Source organism: Pelobates fuscus, chromosome 2, assembly GCF_036172605.1.
Source record: "Pelobates fuscus isolate aPelFus1 chromosome 2, aPelFus1.pri, whole genome shotgun sequence".
Lineage (NCBI taxonomy): Eukaryota > Metazoa > Chordata > Amphibia > Anura > Pelobatidae > Pelobates > Pelobates fuscus.
This window is the reverse complement of record NC_086318.1, coordinates 256,039,246-256,055,810: the sequence shown is the minus strand read 5'-3', so window position 1 is coordinate 256,055,810 and position 16,565 is coordinate 256,039,246. Positions and strand designations below refer to the sequence as shown.

The following is a 16,565-nucleotide window of genomic DNA, read 5'->3' as shown; positions in this document are numbered from 1 at the left end:
AAAACTTACATGATTTTCCATCAAGTGTACACTTAGTAAATATTTGACATAAACAGCCCTACCACAAAAATCATATTAATCACACCACATCAAATAATCCATAGCGCAATGATAATTTTTTTCCTTACATTTGCCAAATACCTATTGTGATAAGGACACATCAATACAATCTCACCTATGAAAACCACTCCTAAAAAAAGTTGGTACAAAAATTATTGTTTATTTAAGTTATTAACCTTAGGGAGAGAATGATTTCAATTGGGCTCAAACCTCCATAAAAGAGATAATTATTTTGTTTAAAGTGTCAAGATAAATACAGGAGTTAAACCGATCATTAATCGGTTTCACCAGCAATAGAATTCCTGGTGAAGTTTCCTCTTTCAGCATGTGGTGGCAGCACTCACACATTTAAGGTAAGACAACACATTGTTCTGCTACATACATTGGAATATGGTGGTGATATGCATTCAAGGGCAAATATGTTTCTGCTTAGTGCCCCAGAGGTCCTGACTGAGAACAGAGCCGGCAATTTATAAATTAAAATAGCAGAAATGGTTTCCATGATTGCCATTTTATGTAATATTCTTAAATGTTATTCCTAAAATCGCTTGGTTTTCTATATAAGCAAAGAAAAGAATAAAGCAGACAAAAATAAAGCTAGTTTATATTAAAACCCTTCTGCAGATAGAGCTTTTAAGCACACTAGCTTTAAGAACACACTACAGCAGTGCAAATAAACATTTTTTGAAAAGAAATGATTGTAAACACTGGAAAAAAAAAAAAAAAAAAAAGAAAAGGAGAAGTACCTATAATCAAATTATTTGTGTTATATTCAATTTTTGTTTCTACTGGTTACGTGTATAAAAACACGTGCACACGCAAAACCTGTTGTAGATATCCTTCCGAAGCTTGTACATAGTTGTTCAGCTAATGTGCCAAACTGGTGAGCCGTAAGTCATCTCAACATGTGTCAAGAAAACATTGACTTTCCATTTGCCAATGGATTAAAACTAGTAGCTGGAGTAGAAGTACATATTCTGTACAACTCAAAGCACACCACCCAACATTGGGAGGCTGTCACTCAGGACAAGGAAAAAAAGAAGGCTTGTCTTGAAATTTCCACCAGGCATTTAATAGCCTGGTGGAAATAAATGCCAGGCCAACCTGGAAATGTTTTAATATACCTCATTTTGGTTTGCCCATGTGCAAAGCACTACAGAGTTGTCCTTGGTGCCTTACGAGCACACAGTAGCCTGGTGGAAATAAATGCCAGGCCAACATGGAAATGTTTTAATATGCCTCATTTTGGTTTGCCCATGTGCAAAGCACTACAGAGGTGTCCTCGGTGCCTTACGAGCACACAGTAGTGTAAGGACCACTGGAAACAAATCAGGAATTATAGGCGAGGACTCCAAAATTGTGACTGGTAAAGCCAATTTTTCCTTTCATTGACGATTACCTTGGTCTAAAAGAGGTAATTTGATTGTGGATTAAAAGCTTGGCAATTTAGTGAGTTACAATAAGTTGCAAAAAAGTACACATCCGCTCGCCTACACAGCAAGTTGAAGTACAGCTAACATTATTAGCAATTTCTCCCCAAATAGTAGTTTTAAGCATCACAAGATTCAGGGTAAGCATAATAGGTATGTTTTTAAAAACAGGTACCCTGTAGTGCTGTAAAATTACCTACTCTGCTCACAGGGTACAATTAGATTTACCCTAAAATGTAGTAGATTACAATGCATTCATAGCTTTTACATGATAAGGAACACCCTTATCTACTTAGAGTTTGAGGGTGCATTTAGAGTTCCTTCCCTCATTCATTTTCTTTAAAGAGGCACTGGTGACTAGTGATTCAATTAATCATTACAGTTACATAGCATTAAAGGGACACTATAGTCACCAAGACCACTTCAGCTCAATGAAGTGGTCTGGGTGCCAGGTCCCTTAGGTTTTAACCCTTCAGATGCAAACTGCTAGGTTTACATTGCAGGGTTAATCCAGCCTCTAGTGGCTGTTTTGTAGTACACTCTTACATACTGTGATTTAAGTGTGAATAATGTATACGTATGCATATATCCACCTATGATGTTTTTTGAATAGCATACACAATAGTTAATATTGCCAATTATAAAAACTCCCCAGATTATTCTGTAGTTTATGCCAACATTCTGTATGAATTAACATGGAGGGAAATCATATGTAGTAGGCATTATTTGCAGAATGGTGACAAACATGGAAAAAAGAAGGGATACATCAACTACATTTATCACAGGAGAACTAGGATTTAAACTAAATAGAAAGAAAAAAGGCCAGTCAATAACGAGGACAGAGCAGGGGGTAACCCTAATAGTGGAATAGAATAAAAGAGAAAAGTCTGTCCTATGGAATATATAAATCGCAACGTATACAATAGGTGAAGAACAGTTAAAATACCCTTTAATAGAAATGGGGTAAAAATCGTGAGACCTAATTTAACGAAAAAGGTAAAGAGGAGAGTGTAGAGACACACACGAAAAGGAAAAATTGGTGTGTCAAATAGTAACTAAATATTGACTGTAACTACTAGTGGTGCCCTAATGTCATAAAGCTAGCCCAGTGCTGTTAGTGCCGCACTTAGTCCATATGCTGGTAATTCGTACCACAGAGGTAGCTGTTGCTCGGTGTGCTGACATGTGATAGTGACCAACAGTTGGTATGGCGGATGACAGTAAGGGATACCAAATATCTCGTGGTTATAATAGTAGTTTACGTGTGTTAATTTAGATACAGCAATACCGATACCTTGCACAAAGAGTCAGTATATCCCCAACACAGTCTCAGTTGGAGAGTAGGAAAGCCATGTATTGGCATAGAAAGTGCCACCGACCAATCTTTTCACTTGACCCACTAGTAACTGAGATAGCGTTTATTGTCTAGGACATACAATCCTAATGGGCAGTATAAGTGAGGAAAGATTAGCCGGGTATCGGTTTTGTGGAGGGAGTGAGCCGTGTGCCGACTGGAGGGATGTCTAATCCTAGTGTTCCTCCCTCCGAGTGTGAACATACATACCCATGAAAATATTGTAAGTATATTTTAGGGTCGAGAATATTACCTATGGTTTGCTAATGTTGGGCAAACCGTACGGGTAATTGGATTCTAGTATCAAAGGTTAGTCTCGTTACTTAAGCTAACTCGTTGTGACCTATGGTTGCCGATGTCAGGAAAACCAAGGTAGTAACAAAGTAGTAAGATCGAGACAAAAAGAATATCCTTGCCCAGCAGCTACCTTCCTATAGTTGGCTATGGTTGCCGGTGTTTGGTAATAGATAGAAGATACCTAGTAACCCCCTGTTGCATGTATATATTGCTGTAAGATAAACAGAAAGTTTTTAGTACATGGAGGGTAGAATGGTGCCTTCATGGGTACCAGGTATAGTAAAGCAGTAGAAGACAGGGAAGAAGGAAGGGTATGTAATCACTGCCTAATAGTTCCTTTTCAAAATTTAAAAAATAATAATAATATTGTTATTATTAGGTAGTACCCTAATGGATACTTCAGGTTACTGTTCGTCCGGAGCCCAATTGGGCATCCCGTACATGTCGGGTAGTAAGCCGGGATGCTGGACAATAGTAAGGATATCGCTAGAGAGCAAGGTTCTGGTCAACCAAGAGATTTTCGTAACAATGTCCGTGGAGTTAGGGTAACATTAAGGTGACCGGGTTATTGTCAGACCCGAGACCGATAATAGGTGCCACACTTCAGCCCTTGGGCTGAAGTGTGGCACCTATTATCGGTCTCGGGTCTGACAATAACCCGGTCACCTTAAGGTTGGGCATCCCGTACATGTCGGGTAGTAAGCCGGGATGCTGGACAATAGTAAGGATATCGCTAGAGAGCAAGGTTCTGGTCAACCAAGAGATTTTCGTAACAATGTCCGTGGAGTTAGGGTAACCTTAAGGTGACCGGGTCTGACAATAACCCGGTCACCTTAAGGTTGGGCATCCCGTACATGTCGGGTAGTAAGCCGGGATGCTGGACAATAGTAAGGATATCGCTAGAGAGCAAGGTTCTGGTCAACCAAGAGATTTTCGTAACAATGTCCGTGGAGTTAGGGTAACCTTAAGGTGACCGGGTCTGACAATAACCCGGTCACCTTAAGGTTGGGCATCCCGTACATGTCGGGTAGTAAGCCGGGATGCTGGACAATAGTAAGGATATCGCTAGAGAGCAAGGTTCTGGTCAACCAAGAGATTTTCGTAACAATGTCCATGGAGTTAGGGTAACCTTAAGGTGACCGGGTTATTGTCAGACCCGAGACCGATAATAGGTGCCACACTTCAGCCCTTGGGCTGAAGTGTGGCACCTATTATCGGTCTCGGGTCTGACAATAACCCGGTCACCTTAAGGTTACCCTAACTCCACGGACATTGTTACGAAAATCTCTTGGTTGACCAGAACCTTGCTCTCTAGCGATAACCTTACTATTGTCCAGCATCCCGGCTTACTACCCGACATGTACGGGATGCCCAATTGGGCTCCGGACGAACAGTAACCTGAAGTATCCATTAGGGTACTACCTAATAATAACAATATTATTATTAGTTTTTAAATTTTGAAAAGGAACTATTAGGCAGTGATTACATACCCTTCCTTCTTCCCTGTCTTCTACTGCTTTACTATACCTGGTACCCATGAAGGCACCATTCTACCCTCCATGTACTAAAAACTTTCTGTTTATCTTACAGCAATATATACATGCAACAGGGGGTTACTAGGTATCTTCTATCTATTACCAAACACCGGCAACCATAGCCAACTATAGGAAGGTAGCTGGGCAAGGATATTCTTTTTGTCTCGATCTTACTACTTTGTTACTACCTTGGTTTTCCTGACATCGGCAACCATAGGTCACAACGAGTTAGCTTAAGTAACGAGACTAACCTTTGATACTAGAATCCAATTACCCGTACGGTTTGCCCAACATTAGCAAACCATAGGTAATATTCTCGACCCTAAAATATACTTACAATATTTTCATGGGTATGTATGTTCACACTCGGAGGGAGGAACACTGGGATTAGACATCCCTCCAGTCGGCACACGGCTCACTCCCTCCACAAAACCGATACCCGGCTAATCTTTCCTCACTTATACTGCCCATTAGGATTGTATGTCCTAGACAATAAACGCTATCTCAGTTACTAGTGGGTCAAGTGAAAAGATTGGTCGGTGGCACTTTCTATGCCAATACATGGCTTTCCTACTCTCCAACTGAGACTGTGTTGGGGATATACTGACTCTTTGTGCAAGGTATCGGTATTGCTGTATCTAAATTAACACACGTAAACTACTATTATAACCACGAGATATTTGGTATCCCTTACTGTCATCCGCCATACCAACTGTTGGTCACTATCACATGTCAGCACACCGAGCAACAGCTACCTCTGTGGTACGAATTACCAGCATATGGACTAAGTGCGGCACTAACAGCACTGGGCTAGCTTTATGACATTAGGGCACCACTAGTAGTTACAGTCAATATTTAGTTACTATTTGACACACCAATTTTTCCTTTTCGTGTGTGTCTCTACACTCTCCTCTTTACCTTTTTCGTTAAATTAGGTCTCACGATTTTTACCCCATTTCTATTAAAGGGTATTTTAACTGTTCTTCACCTATTGTATACGTTGCGATTTATATATTCCATAGGACAGACTTTTCTCTTTTATTCTATAGGATTTAAACTATGTGTTCCAGCAAACAGGCCTACATTTCATGGAATTCTTTTGTTTTACAAATCGAAAGCAATAATATTGCACTGATAAGCAGAAAGTGGAGGTGTTGAAAATGTCCACTATTAAACAGTTTATACAAGCAACTTAATTGTGTTACAATTGTTGCTAACAAGACAATATGTGAGGAAACAAAGGATGAGCTGGAAATTGCTGCAAAGTGCAGCTTGATATTTAATTTTCGCAAATTTGCATGATACATGTAATGTTAGTATAAAAATGACAACCACGTTAAGTTCCAAATAAAAACGATATTGTTTATTTAATGAAAAGGTTTGTTTGTTTTTTGAACCCAAAATAAAATCACTATTTGATGTTAAAAAGGTGGGGCTGCATACTTCAAAAGCGGCCTTTTGAGGTCTTCAAGTTTCAAAGCACAATGTTATTTCAAACAAGTGAAAGCAAATAATCAGTTGATGTTTCACTGAGCATTTTAGATTCAAAGTTTCAAACAAAGAGCTTTGTGCATGCCTAAGAAGCTCTCAACAGAGGACAATTTCCAGGTAAATTCCCAGAATAATTCAATGACAGAGGCAAATAAGATTATCACTTGCAGGTAATTCCTTGCACATAAGGGAATATTGTTGAATTATTAACCTAATTAATGTGCGTTAAGAAGGGAGCAGAGCTGTCTAATTGACTGCCAATGCAATGTGTCCTGCACAAGGGACCATAAATCATGAAAGAGGGAATGTAAAATTGAAAAACTGGTTTATTCAGCATTCATTGTGCTGTAATTAAAGCAGAAAAGCCATCTTTACATTTTAAAGAAAATACTTTTTCATTATTGTTAAAGGGATACGTCCGGGTGGAACTGACCCATTAAAAAGTTGCATTATATAGATATAGAGTATAATGTATTAAAATGCAATAAAATACATATATAAAACATAAGACTGGAATACAGGAGAAACAAATCACCTTTGACGTGGAGTTTGCTGCAGATTCCTGGGATCTGTAGTTTCTGAATGAGCTCACTCCAGGCTAGAAAGTGGCTGAAACATTTTGGCTAATGAACACACTTTAGATATATCATGAACCTAAGGACAGCGGAAGTTTACCAAGTATGCAGTTACATGTTCTGCTGAAGTTTTTTCATGAAATTAAATTGATGAAAATGCTCTCCAAGTTAAGAGAAATTGCAACTTACATTATTAAATGAAAGCATATTTTGTAAGATCCCACATGGTGACTGCTATGCTTGTACTTCATTAGCCTTGAGGTGCAGGGGAAGTTTTTTTTTGGTCTTACAGGAGCAGGTCACCTTTTTGTCAAGAGTTGGAAAAACACACAAAACTAATTTTATGAGATCTTGTTATTTGGGTGGAATCAGAGCATTTCATAAAGATTTTATCTTTTAGAAAACTATTTTTTATGAGGAAAGGAAGGGGCATGAGCACTGACTGGTTCCATAATTGTCAGAGAATGTTAAAACAAGGCAATGTAAGCACATGCCAGAAAAGATAAGGGGCAGGTAAAGAATTTAGGGAACTCTAACAAAAAATTTAATTAAAAACATGCAATAGCCCCCCACCCCCTTAAAGGAACACTATAGTCACCTAAATTACTTTAGCTAAATAAAACCGTTTTAGTGTATAGATAATTCTCCTGCAATTTCACTGCTTAATTCACTGTCATTTAGGAGTTAAATCTCTTTGTTTCTGTATATACAGCCCTAGCCACACCTCCCCTGGCTATGATTGACAGAGCCTGCATGAAAAAAAAAAACTGGTTTCACTTTCAAACAGATGTAATTTACCTTAAATAATTGTATCTCAATCTCTAAATTGAATTTAAATCACATACAGGAGGCTCTTGCAGGGTCTAGCAAGCTATTAACATAGCAGGGGATAAGAAAATCTTAATTAAACAGAACTTGCAATAAAGAAAGCCTAAATAGGGCTCTCTTTACAGGAAGTGTTTATGGAAGGTTGTGCAAGTCACATGCAGGGAGGTGTGACCAGGGTTCATAAACAAAGGGATTTAACTCCTAAATGGCAGAGGATTGAGCAGTGAGGCTGCAGGGGGATGTTCTATACGCCAAAACGGCTTCATTAAGCTAAAGTTGTTCAGGTGACTATAGTGTCCCTTTAAATAAACACATTTCTATTTTTTGTTTGTTTTTTTAAGGGGCTAGCTTACAACTACTTTGTCCAGCATATACGATTGTCTGTGCTGTCATTGCCCAGTCAAATGCTTCTCACTGGGAAGTCCTGCAGGGAAATCCCCCATACATGTAACTGGACAGTCACACCATTTTTGATGAGTCATATAGCAGTATATGAGAGGTGAATGACAAAATTGCCACAGCTTCTGAGTGGTTGAGAGAGAAAACATTATCAGATGTCTGCATGACAGTAGTGGCAAGGCAATTTTATAACAAGTATTAATTTCCCATGAAATTGAGACATTTACAAAATAAGCCTGCAAGGACAAGCAAATAACACTTAAAGCACTTAAGCAAGGTAAAGTGCTTTAGATGCTAGAGTGTGCTTTAATTATACCGTCTGGCTTAGAATTTCAGCAATATATGCAACTAAGTAGAGACACACTATAGAACTAGGCTATGGAACTTAATGAGTCCCTTTAAAGGACCCCCTACCCTCTCATTCAGATATAACCCTTTACGGTCTCTTAAGAGTTACAGTATAATTGACATTTTCCAACACACACAGAGCATTTGATCTAGTAATAGAGACATGACTGAATTTGAAGAAAAAGAACTTTTTACACTAACAATTACTTGAATTTACAACTTGAACTCTTTCTTGTGGCACAAAAATCTTGTTTGTCAATGTAAGACACAAAGAGAGGACAATAATATGATTTCTGAGCTACAAAACACTTTTTTTTTAATCCAGCTACCCTACTCCACTCTTGTTTCGGTCAATCGTCATTACAACAGTTCACAAGATGTCCTCACTCCCATTTTTGTTGTTGTTTTGTTCACCCTTACACTTCCCTCTACCATGGAAGCAACATGTCCCCATTTATAACCCTATGGGCAGACACCTTTATCACAAGTCACGTACCTAATCAGCAGGTACTGTGATTGGTACTGTACAGTGTTCCTTAGGCACCTGGCATTGCATTACTTGGCAATCTGTAATATGTCTTTCTGCATATCCCTTTTCCATATGACCTGACTCTCTCCACATACCGGACTAATTGTTTGTTCCTGAAAAGTACAACTTAATCTTCAATGACAGAGAATCAAATTTCACATATACATCTTGCTAGCAGAATTGTTAGCAAATTTCAAGATTACTCTTAAATCAGATGATAATAATTTTTTTTTTTTTTTTTTTTAAACAGCCTCCTTCCTTCTAGTCAATTCAGTCGGTGCCGATATACAGAGACATAAAAAGTCTGTGCTCTGCATGTCTTACCAGGGAAACCCTCCAACTCTTGAGTACAAAATTTAGCCTGATGGAAAGCAATGCCTGCAAGGGGAAGTAGTGAGGAGGAACAGGCTCTTCTTGAGAGCAGTACAAAGACGGGAGAGAACCAACCAAAATGATATTGCAGTAGATTTGGTAGGCAATCTAGGAATGGCGAGAGAGAGAACAGATAAATTGTATCTAATCAAAGCCAACGTAAGCTGTTAGGGACTTGTTATGGGAACCAAGTCAGAGCTTCCCAAAGAAGGGTATACAGGAGAGATGTCTTATAGCAAGTGTAACTCTCCGTGAAAAGACGAATGATGCTGCGAGCGGTAGACAGGTGTAATGGAAATAAATAAAAATGCAAATTTTTATATTTTATTCCCATTTCTATTCTTTTACTTTTTTTTCATTTCACAAATACAAAAGGACAGTGAAAAAAGACATTAGTAGCAGTTATATAATGCAGATTTAAAGGGAAACTCCATTGCCAGAAAAACGATCCGTTTTTCTGGCACTGGAGGGTCCCTCTCCCTCCCACCCCCCAATCCCCGGTTACTGAAGGGGTGAAAACCCCTTCAGTGACTTACCTGGGACAGCGGCGATGTCCCTCGCCGCTGTCTCCGCCTCCGCGACGCTCCTCCTTGAGATTACATCGGCCGGTAGGCGAGACTAATCTCGCCCACCGGCCGAGAACACCTAATGTGCATGCGCGGAAATGCCGCGCATGCGCATTACGTCTCCCCAGCGTGAGGACGTGCAGCGACGCTCTAGCACAGGAAACCTGTGCTAGAAACTAGGAAGTGACCTCTAGTGGCTGTCTAATAGACAGCCACTAGAGGTGGAGTTAACCCTGCAATGTAATTATTGCAGTTTATGAAAAACTGCAATAATTACACTTGCAGGGTTAAGGGTAGTGGGAGTTGGCACCCAGACCACTCCAATTAGCAGAAGTGGTCTGGGTGCCTGGAGTGTCCCTTTAATTTGTATACCCATTATATTAAAAGATCACTATAGGGTCAGGAACACAGACATGTATTCTTGACCCTCATTATAGTAGGTTATCCTACATTTTGATAGAAAGTTCTTTATTCTTATATAAGAGAATAAATTATTAGATGGTAGCTTATAGTATTCTCTAAGATGGTCGAATGTTTTTATTGTTTTACTATTCTCAAAAAGATCTATGTGTATGATACCTCTTTTTCTCCATTGTCTCAATGTGGAATCTTGGATATTTATTTCCAGGATTTCAATTGGGAGTTATTCGAAGTGTTTATTTTGTATATTTAGTTTATCCTTTAGTTGATTCCATTTCGGGTATATTTCTTCCATTACTAAAGATGATTTTATCTCCTGATTAACTTGTTTTTTATTTAAGTTCCAAAATATTTTTTCTAGATTTTTATACTATCTGTTTCTGTATAGTTCCATGGTTCCTCTTTTGCCTCCTTCTTTAAGGTGTTAATTATATGGCATATTTCACATGCTTTGCTTACTTGAGATATATTAGGAAAACCCAGTCCTCCATACTTAGAAGATTGAATCATTGTTAACCATGATTTTGGGATCTTTAAAGGTAACATTCAGAAGATATATAACCATTTTGGAAGGATATATACCTTAATGATGTTGATTCTTCTTATCCAAGATATTTCTGAATTTTAAGTTGTTTGAGTTGCCTCTTCATTTGTTTAATTAAGGGTAATACATTAGCCTCAACTATCTTTTGGGGATTTGTTAGTTTTATTCCCAAATATGATGATTCTTTTTTGACCCATTTAAAATCACAAGTGTTCTTTATGTCTCTTTTTGAATCAGTTTCTATTTTTTTAATTTTATTTTTACCAACTATTGATTTTTCAATGTTTAACTTATTTGAAATTTCGCTATCATTTTCAATAGTTCTCAAATTCTCTAAGTGATGTAATTTGATTCTATATTGTTACAATTACATCATGCGCGAATAGTGAGATCTTGTATTCATTTTTAATGCTTATAAAACCTTTTATTTTTCGGTTATTTTTTATATCGTTGTCTAAAGACTCGATCGATAATAAATACAACAGCGGGGAGAGGGGACACCCCTGCCTGGTGCCATTGGTTACCCTAAACCAATCATAGGAAATCCCCTCCCCCCACCATCCTCTCCTTGGGACTTGTGTACAGGGCCCATATTGCAGCAAAAATCCATCCTGTAAATCCACAGTTAATACAAAAAATGTTTTAGGAAGTCCCAACTGGCCCTGTCAAATGACAGGGCCAGGAATGGGACTCATGATCTCTCAGCTTTGTCTAATATATCAATCATTTTTCTATTAGAATATGATCTAGTTTTTAATTAATCCGGTTTGGTCTGGGTGTATTAAGCTTGTTATTTTTTGTATTCTGTAAGCGAATATTGATGCGTATAATGTGTCTAAATTGATCAACGAAATTGGTTGATAACTTGACACTAAATCTGGTTGTAATATAGGTACAATATTTGCATATAAAAGATTTCTTCTGGTAAATATTTTTGTTTCATCATTTCGTTAACAGCATTAGACATTTAATTAATAATCTAATTTTTGAAGGTTTTATAAACCAGGTTTGGGAAACCATCCAGTCCTAATGTTTTAGCTTTTTTTTTTTTTTGGTGAGTCGATAGGCAATGATATTTCTTGCACTGTAAAGGGGACATTTATTTCATTTAATTGATCTTTTCATAGAGTTTTCATTTTGTTAGGGAGAACTTCTAAATTATGATTCATATTTGGGGCGTTGTATAACTTTTTATAATAAAGATTAAATGCTTCTCCTAGTTTTTGTGGAGTTAACAGAGGACCATTTTCTGTTGTGATTCTGTGTATATAATTTGTATTTTTTTCCTTTTACTTTATTGGTCAGCATTTTATCCACTCTATTGCCTTTGTAATACTATTTGGTTTTTAAATACTTCAGGTTTCTAGTTGTCTGCATTCTTAAGAAATCTTTGTTTTCTTATGTCCTATTTTCTTAGATTAAGTGATAGGGTTTTCCTTATTTTTTCTACTTAACATTATATAAAGATCCGAAAGTAATAAAGGATTTTTTTCTTTATTTTGTGCTCCCAGCTTTATTAAGTGGCCTCAAATCATGACTTAAATGTGCACCAAATCATTGGTGCCGATACTTTGTTTTTATTATGTAAGAAATACTCCTTGATTTCTTTTATTGATTTCACTTCCTTCTCATTATTTAAGATATAATCATTCATGTGACAATTTGTTCTTTTTCCACTATTTAGGTTTAATTCTAAAATCACTGTGTTATGATCTGACCATGTTATTTCCTGTATTTTTACACAATTATATAGTTTAATATTACACATGAATAGATCAATCCTAGAATAGGCTTGATAGCAGGTGTAGCTTCTATTTTGGGTGATCCATTATCCATATGCCTAAAAGATTATGATTTTTATTACTTTAAAAAACTGTAGACTCATTCATATTTTTATTTTGGGGGTTGGGGGGCTATTCTACTCTTTGATATCCTATTTCAGGATCCAGTACATTATTAAAAATTCCTTGTTTCATCTGGTTTATTTTTGATAATTTTTCCATAAATTTTCTACTTTGATTATTTGAGGCATATGGGTTTGTGGTGGTATAAAGCTGATCTTGTATTTTACATAAAATTATTATATATCGTGCTCCTTGGTATATTTCCTGATATTACTTGGAAATCTAGATTTTTTTTTGTTACACATTTTTATCAAGAATTTATTTGGCATAAACCTTTTTATATCTTCTTTCAACCAGAGATTTTATTGAAGCAGAGTTATTTGTATAAGTTCTTTTCTCAAAAACTCAAGAAGGCAAGATCTCTTGAAAAGTGTATTTAGACCTTGAGCATTTAATGATATCATTTTTAAAAATTTTCAGATATGATCTCTTACTACAAATTATTATAAATTCTGACTTAAAAAATTCCATTAGATGAAGGATAGATCTTTCTAGATATGATTTTCTTTTTTCCAGAGATCTTAACCTTTTGAGGATTTTCATTAAAGGAGGAATGTCACTTTTTTTTTGTATGATGTTTAAATACAAAAAAACCTTTACACATACATCTACATATAGCAGTAAATGCTGATAACATCCACTATTATTTGGAGAATCAAGACCCGGTTGTCCGTTGCCTGGCCAACTGCGTCTTTTAAATCTTCATACATCTATATATGAAGATGAGAGTGGTCAGATTTTCTACGGAGTATGTTATAAGATGATATTGTCTTTTTATTATTATACTGACTCTGGTACTTTGCCAATTCTTCCTCTCTCCCCAACCCTCCTCCATAAATATGGGTGATCATGGGGAAATCAGGAAAGAGGAGAGAGAAAAAGCAAGAAAGCAAGAGAGGGAAAGAAAGTCTTTCTTATTCTAGTGTTTCGAACATTCTCCTAATTTTCCCCATCCCTCTACATACAGGGGATAAAGAGGGGAGAAGGGTGAAAAGGCGGGACAGTAAATATGAGTGGGGAGAGAAAATTAGTTTTTAATAGTATTATAGTATTAAAGAAACACTTCTTGTCTGACGAGTCAAGGCAGATTAGAAAATTGCTAACCTATATCCGTTACGACAGGTTCACTTTAAAGCGGTCCATCTCCCCTACAGTTTATTTTATGTAGGGATTAGAATTTAAAGATTGAGTTAAAGAATGTAAAAACTAAAATCTGGAGTTAAGTCTACAAAGAAAATCGGAATCATGTGCTACATTATTTTTGTTTAGTTGGATCAGCAACTAAAGAATAAAAATATGAGGAATTAAAATAACCACAAAAATTTCATCGATGTCAAATGTATATTCAAGATACTCCAGTAAATGAGTATAAAATGTTACTCTATACAAGTTTTTTCCCTCATGTAATTAGCTAAAAGCATTATAAGTCATTGGCCTGTGCAGAAAACAGGTTTCAAATGATACACTAATTATCTGTTTGAACAGCAGCAGCAATTCTTTAACACTCTGTGTTGGTACACACTGATTGTCCTGACCCCTGCTGATCCATGGTTTTAATTGTGCATTTATAGCCAGAGAAATTAGCAAAGACTTTTGCACCTACTGTGCTTCTAATGGCAAGAGTTCACAAAGTGGAAGTAGTGTAGCAAAGTATGCCCACGAAGGAAAATCAGGCCACCGTTTCAAAATGTTCTTTGTTTAAATTAAGATTACTGCAATGCATTTACAAAAGACAAAAAAATAAAAAAATACAGTCATGCAGGAGGCTATCCGACTGCTAAGTAACTGAAACAGTACTAGTTATTTCCAGTCATGGTCTTGTTCCTCTTTTTTCAAGCTGAATTAATCACTATAAATAGAAATGGTTTATACATTACAACAATATTTCTTAAAGCGGAGACATCACTTTCCGGAATTTTAAATATTATGTTTACTTATCCCCTATATATGACTTAAGTGTTTTTGAGATGTATGAAAATTTTAAATAAATGTAGAACTCTACAACCCTGTATTTAGCTTGAATTGAAGAGGATATAGAAGGCAAAAAGTATACATTGAAAGGTCAATGTATACTAGGTACAATTGTATTTAACGTAAAGGGGAATCAGCACATTGCAAGATTGTTAACCCCTTAACGCCGTTTCGGCGTTCTATGCTGTCCCCATTCTAATGGGCTTTAAAGCCGTTGAGGCGGCATAGAACGCAGTAAAGGGTTAAGCCCCCAGGAGGTCCGCCGTACTTACCTCTGCCGCGATCCTCTTCGGGAGGACTACCTGACAGCCCAGGCAGCCCTCCCATGGCAAATCAGGCCCCCGGGGGCAATGTGATCGCTCATATATATATATTAGTATTAAAATACACTTAGGATGTAGGGATGTATATAAAAAATAACCCTTTCTGTCTCAGAGATATTTTTGGCAGAAGCTCATGGAAGCAAGGCGAATGGTTAGCGTTAGGACCCACCTAAGAGGTCTGTCTTGACGTGGCAGGTGGGCATACCCACTCATGGCCATTGGAGGCAACTAAAAACCTCAATCTGTTTAAAAATACATAGGGATGTGGAAAGAGCGCAGGTAACTTTTTTCTTTGGTTTTTACTATAATTATTTTGGCTGATGTGTACTATAGTCATTGCTGCCGCCCAGGAGTAATGTGGGTTTGAGCGCAGGACTAGTTTCTTTGTATTAAAATACACTTAGAATGAAGATACATATACACACACACACACACACACACATATATATAAAAAAACGTATACACATTATATTAAAATACACTGCTCAAAAAAATAAAGGGAACACAAAAATTACACATCCTAGATCTGAATTAATTAAATATCCTTCTGAAATACTTGGTCTTTACATATTTGAATGTGCTGACAACAAAATCACACAAAAATGTAAAAAATGGAAATCAAATTTTTCAACCCATGGAGGTCTGGATTTGGAGTCACACTCAAAATTAAAGTGGAAAAACACACAACAGGCTGATCCAACTTTGATGTAATGTCTTTAAAACAAGTCAAAATGAGGCTCAGTGTGTGGCCTCCACGTGCCTGTATGACCTCCCTACAACGCCTGTGCATGCTTCTGATGAGGTGGCGGATGGTCTGAGGGATCTCCTCCCAGACCTGGACTAAAGCATCTGCCAGCTCCGGGACAGTGTGCTGCAACGTGACGTTGGTGGATGGAGCAAGACATGATGTCCCAGATGTGCTCAATTGGATTCAGGTCTGGGGAACGGGTGGGCCAGTCCATAGCATCAATGCCTTCGTCTTGCAGGAACTGCTGACACACTCCAGCCACATGAGGTCTAGCATTGTCTTGCATTAGGAAGAACCCAGGGCCAACCGCACAAGCATATGGTCTCACAAGGGGTCTGGGGATCTCATCTCGGTACCTAATGGCAGTCAGGCTACCTCTGGCGAGCACATGGAGGGCTGTGCGGCCCCCCAAAGAAATGCCACCCCACTGCCAAACCGGTCATGCCGGAGGCATGTTGCAGGCAGCAGAACATTCTCCATGGCGTCTTAAGACTCTGTCACGTCTGTCACATGTGCTCAGTGTGAACCTGCTTTCATCTGTAAAGAGCACAGGGCACCAGTGGCGAATTTGCCAATCTTTGTGTCCTCTGGCAAATGCCAAACATCCTGCACGGACATCGGGCACTCATACCACCCTCATGTAGTCTGTTTCTGACTGTTTGAGCAGACACATGCACATTTGTGGCCTGCTGGCGGTCATTTTGCAGGGCACTGGCAGTGCTCCTCCTGTTCCTCCTTGCACAAAGGCGGAGGTAGCGGTCCTGCTGCAGAGTTATTGCCCTTTTACGGCCTCCTCCACATCTCCTGATGTACTGGCCTGTCTCCTGGTAGTGCCTCCATGCTCTGGACACTACGCTGACAGATACAGCAA

At 37.9% G+C, this 16,565-nt stretch overlaps 1 protein-coding gene across 6 annotated transcripts in view; it reads right to left on the bottom strand.

The window, feature by feature from the left end:
* Nucleotides 1-16,565, bottom strand: part of QKI (QKI, KH domain containing RNA binding) — a 158,806-nt gene that overhangs the window by 54,919 nt on the left and 87,322 nt on the right. The gene's annotated exons all lie outside the window — the stretch shown is intronic.